We start from the raw sequence: 6,255 nt of genomic DNA, 5'->3' as shown, positions 1-6,255 counted from the left end.
TAGACACCCTAACGTTAATCAGGCCACAGCTAGCCAATCAATAATAGAATTGATTTTGGTTCCACAATTTCATTTTTCTTAAGAGCAATGTCAACAACTCCTTACATTTCTTCAATCTTATTCTAACCCTTTTTCTGTGAATTAGGCAGGTACAATTTCTTCATCATTATCTTCATTTGCACCAACCACTTCATTCTCAAGTATATCAACTACTGCTTCATCTCAAGCTTTAATTTTACCTGATGTCAATACACACAAATTTTATCAGCAATCTTAGATTCTTGATTTTGGTGTCATATGATTGGTTCCCTTTCCTTATTTTCCTCTGTTACATCTTCTGCCAATATTTCTATGAAATTACCTAATGTCTCTTGTACTTGAGTTATGCATGTTGGCACAATTAGACTTTCTAATTCTTTGGTTCTAACTGATGTTCTTTACATTCCATCTTTTACTTTTAATCTCATTTCAGTCAACAAGTTGACTTCTCAGTTATCTTGCTTCTTATTTTTCTCACATAATTTTTGTTATATTCTGGAGCTCTTCAATTGGAGTAACTAAACTCTCACAAGGATTATATCATCTCTTGCAAGTTCTAGGCACTTTTACTTCTTGTAATTCCATTACTTTTCCTTACTGTAACTCAGTCAAAAACAATTTTAATCTTTGGCACTATCGTCTTGGACATATAATAGCAAATTCTAGACTGCATGACTTAACATCTGATATTTCCCATTTTACTAATTCTAATAATAGTCCTTGTGTTGTTCGTCCTTTAGCCAAACAGAAAATATTATCTTTTCCATTAAGCACTTCAGTTTCAAATTTAATTTTTGAACTTATTCACTATTATATCTGGGGTCCATTCTCAATTCCTTCATATAATGGATTTCTAATATTTTTTTTAACAATTGTAGATGATTATAGTCAATGTACTTAGGTATACTTACTTAAATCCAAGTCTAAAACTAGATCATCTCTACAATCCTTTTTTGTTATTGTTGAAACTTAGTTTACTACAAAAATTAAATCAATTCGTACTGATAATGCTTTGAAATTTGATATAAAAGTTTTTTTTTTTTTTTTTTTGCTGAAAAATATCAACATAGTTGTGTTTATACTCCTCAACAAAATGAAAATGTTGAGAGAAAACATCAACATTTATTAAATGTGGCTCCGGTTCTTCGTTTTCAATCCAATATTCCATTGCATTTCTAGAATGATTGTATACTCACTGTTGTTTATCTTATAAACAGAATTTCCACTCCAATTCTCGCCAACAAATCTCCTTATGAAATTCTATTTTCTGTTAAACCACAATATAATCATCTTAAAGTCATTGGATGTCTCTTTTATGCATCTCTTCTTGGCAATCCTTCTTATCACAAGTTCTCTGGTCGAGCTCAAGCATCCGTCTTTCTAGGATATCATGTGGGCACCAAAGGTTATAAACTTTATAATCGTCATACTCACAATATCATCATATCTCATGATGTTATTTTCCATGAAACTGTTTACCCCTTTCAAACAGATTCTTCTATTCTTCATCAAGTTTCTAAACCTCCTACATTTTCAAATCTTGTTTTGCCTACTCCTCTTTTAGATATTTCAATTTCCAATAATTCATTATCCACCACTGTTGACATCTCTCAATCTTCAAGATCTCCTCCCCCACAATCTAATCCTAATCAAAAATCCAAAAGAACAAGAAGACCATCTGGTTACTTACAGCATTATCATTGTCCCTTGATATCTAAAAACAAAGTTATTGCTTCTCCTCTGACTGATGGTTCTTCCAATTCAGGTATTGCCTATCTCATTTCTTCATATCTTTCTTATTCCAAATCTCTCCCTCATATCAACAATTTTATTCTTCTATGATTCTCTATATGGGCCTACATATTTTCATCAAGCAATCAAATATCCTCATTGGAAGGATGCAATGACAACTTAAATCAGTGCTCTTGAAGCAAATAAAACTTGGACCTTAACCACTTTACCTCCTCGCAAGCAGCCTATTGGATTCAATAGGTTTAAAAGCGGAAGTTGAAATCTGATGGCATTTTGGAAAAGTATAAAGCTCGATTTTTGCGAAGAGGTATACTCAAAAAGAGGGAATTGATTATTTTGATACTTTCTCTCCTATTGCAAAATGGACCATTGTTCGTTGCTTTCATGCCTTAGTTGCTATACATAATTGGGAATTACATCAGTTAGATGTAAATAATGTTTTTCTCCATGGGCAGTTAAATGACAAAGATTACATGAAACTTTCCCTTGGTTTTTAAAATCCTGGTAATCTCGGGTTTGTAAGTTTCTCAAATCCTCATATGGGCTTAAACAGGCCTTCTTCAACTTTGATTACTTATGGTTTTACTCAATCAAAGTCTAAGTACTCATTGTTTACCAAATGTTCTAGTGGTTCTTTTTTGACATTACTAGTTTATGTGGATGACATTGTCATTGCTTCTAATGATTATAAAATTGTTGCTGATCTTAATGCTTTCTTACTTTTACATTTTAAGTTAAATGATGTTGGTTTTTTGAGATATTTTTTTGGGACTTGAAGTTGCAGAGTCTGCTAAGGGAATTTCTTTGTCTCATATAAAATATGCTCTTGAAATTGTTTCTAATGCTGGTTTATTAGCTACTAAACCTACAACTTGTCCTATGATAAAAATTTAAGGCTTTCTAAGACAAAATCTCTAGATAATTCTTCTTCTAACAAAAGGTTAATTGGTCAATTTTTATATTTGACACTTACTAGACTTGAACTATCTTTTTCTGTGAATACTTTAAGTCAGTTCTTGGATTAGCCTTGGCAATCTTATTATGATGCAGATGTCAAGGTTGTCAAATATGTTAAGGCTACTGCAGGTAAAGGATTATTTTTTCCCAATTCCTCTTTATTGAATCTCATAGGCTTCTATGATTTAGACTGGGCCACTTGTCCTAATTGCCGAAGATCTATTACTGGCTTTTGTCTCTTCATTGGTGATTCTTTGATTTCCTAGAAATCAAACAAACAACTTACTGTCTCAAGATCCTCTACTAAAGCTAAGTATCGCTCTATGGCCTCTACTTATTGTGAAATCAAGTGGCTTATTTTTTTTACTTCATATTGCTGCCAATCTAGTTTTCCATAAAAGAACTGCGTACATTAAGATAGACTGCCACCTAGTTTGCAATATGGTTCAAGATAAAAGCTGTAGTCACTCTTCATGTTTCCTCCACACATCTATTAACTGATTTTTTCACTAAACCTTTGTCATCAGAAAGGTTTCATTTTCCTCTTGGCAAGCTAGGTGTCATCAATCTATACATTTCAACTTGAGGGGGGCTATTACAAATATTGTATTTTGTAATTGATATTAATTTAATTGTAATCACATGTAATCATGTGCACCCAGTTAATATGCACCTTAGTTGTTTTCCAGTATATATTTTTACTGTCGTGTTCTTCATTCTTGCATTTACACAATTTAATAGAAGTTTTCCTTCTTCTAGAATCTTCCCTCTATCACAATGCACAAATGATGACCCAGCCATACCTTTACACGCCATGTTAGGCTCAGTGGCACCACAAACCATGCGCATCCAAAGCACCTTGCAGCGCACCCCACTAGTTATGTTGCTTGACTCAAGAAGTGCACACAACTGTCTTATTTCTAAATTCATAACTCACATCGACATTCAACCAGACATCGAAGATCATTTATTTGTGACTATGGCCAACAGTGATCTCTTGGTGTACCAAGGTCGTGCACTACTATACAAGTAAACCTCCAAGGCCTGCCTTTCACACTCAATTTTTACCTCATCTCCATTGAAGGCTACGTTGCCTTCCTGGGCACTCAATGGTTACATTTTGTCGAACCAATTTGGTGGGATTTCAATAAGCTGGTCATATGACTCACTTAATAGGAATTAAAAGAGCCAAAACATAGGGTGGTTAACAAAACCATGCTCTCCAAGCACTACATATATGCCACACAGGTTGGGTGTCTTTGCTACGTTTGGGAGTTGTTCAACCCGACACTTACGAAGAATAACTACACACCATTGTGCTGGGGTCTGGCCGCTCGAGTCCCTCTAGTCCATCTTTGGACCTTACTAAATCATTGGCTACTTTCAAGGATGTGTTCACTAAGCCAATGGGCCTACCACCACACCTCCAAACAACACCATCAAATTCTATTAGTCACTAGGGCTAAACCAGTCAACATCCACCCATACAACTTCACCATATAATATAAATTGGTACCAAAAAGTCAAGCAGTCGATGCACTCTTTTGTCAAGTGGCGAATGCCCAAAATTTTTCCATCTCGCAACCATTGCCTTGGTGGCTTGATGAAATCAGAGAGGAAGTGGCTTCCACACTGATGCTACAAACACTTATCCAGGGCATCGACAATCTGGGGGACATCATAGGACCATGGACTGCCAAAGATGAAGTGATCTTCTAAAAGGGACGTATTTTCCTACAAACCTACTCTCTCCTTATCAAACCCATTATCTGAGAGTTCCATGCAGGCACGCATGAGAGGTATCAAAAAATGTGGTACCGCATACAATTGATTTTTTATTGGAAGCGAACACATGTGTACCTCAAGGCTTTTATTCAGTAATGTGACACTTGCCGACATAGTAAAGGAGAACACACAAAACCTACCAAACTACTCCAACCATTACCAATTTCGTCCATAGTTTGGATGGAAATCTCAATAGATTTTAATGGCGGCCTTCCACCAACAAACAGAAAGTCATTTACCTTGGTAGTAGTAGATCGCCTTTCCAAGTACATGCATTTTAATCCTCTCAATCACCCATATACAATTGCAAGTTTTCTTTGAATAGATTTTTAAACTCCATGGCATGCTAGTTTGAGTGGTCTGGGATAGGGATAATGTCTTTACAAGTGCCTTTTAAAAGGTACTATTCCATTTACAGGGGACACACTTTAATTTTAGCTCATCATATTATCCCCAAACAAATGGCCAAACAAACGTCTTAAACCTGACCTTAGAAATGTATTTACATTGCTTTGTGAGTGATAAATTGAAGGACTGGATTTCGTGGCTTTTGTGGGTTGAGTCCATCTATATTACGAGTTGGAGCTCCAACATTGGCACTAAACCATTCAACATTGTGTATGGTAGGGACCTGCCCTAGCTACTCTCATTTATCCCAAGTACCGTAAAGTTTAAGTCATGGAGCAATTACTCCTCACAAGAGACCAATTGCTTAAAGAAGTATGGGAGAATTTGAAGTGTAGCCAAAACCATATGAAACAAATTTACGATAGGAAGCATGAGAATAGAGATTTTCAGCAAGGCAAATGGTTGTACATGCGTCTTCAACCCTATCACCAACAAACGGTAGCTCGTGGATCAACATGAAGCTTGCCCCCAAGTTTTTATGGCCCTTATAAAATTTTGGCATGCATTGGCAAGGCGGTGTACGCCAACTCATGCACACTACAACAGCTTGTGTCTTTTGGAACGAATATTTTCTTCCCAAAAAGATATTGTTTCATCCCAAAGCAGTTTTCAAGATGAAAAAAAGTGTCACGAATCATCCCAATATCACTGCCCTAAAAGATTTTTTGGGATGTTCCAAAAAAGGTTTATTGAGATGTTCTAAAAAAGGTTTATTGGGATGCAAATGGAGGAAACCATTCAATGAAGTTCGAACAGATTTTTTTTTAGACGATTTTATTTCATCTCATATTGGTTGTTGAACAATAAAATTCTACCGTTCGAATGAAGGCAGGTAGATTTTCGGTTCGAACAAGTATACATTCGAACGTCACAATTTCAATTTGAATGTCATGCATTGTTCGAACATTAATAATTGATAGTTCAAACGTATGTAGTTTACCGTTTGAACATCAATTTTGCGTGGGAAAAGTCTAATATTCAATGAACATTCAAATGCTTAGCATTGTCTTCGAACAGTTATGAGATGTTCGAATGTTTGGCTATTAATTGGTGTTCAAACATTTCATAACCATTAGAATAATATAATATTTTTTTCAACCCATTAATAGAAAACAGAAATCACATAAATAACAGTTTAAAACACATTAGTACACATGTTCATCAAACATAACTAGTAGTCTCATAAATGCAAACAAACTTAATAAAACTGTTACAAACTGTTATCATAATACAAAATATTATCGTTGAAAATATTATAGTTGCTTGGAAGCTTGAGTTGTTGCATAAGCATTTGTAATTGGGGTTGCATTTATC

This window comes from Carya illinoinensis, chromosome 7 (genome assembly GCF_018687715.1).
Source record: "Carya illinoinensis cultivar Pawnee chromosome 7, C.illinoinensisPawnee_v1, whole genome shotgun sequence".
Lineage (NCBI taxonomy): Eukaryota > Viridiplantae > Streptophyta > Magnoliopsida > Fagales > Juglandaceae > Carya > Carya illinoinensis.
This window is presented reverse-complemented; position numbering follows the sequence as displayed.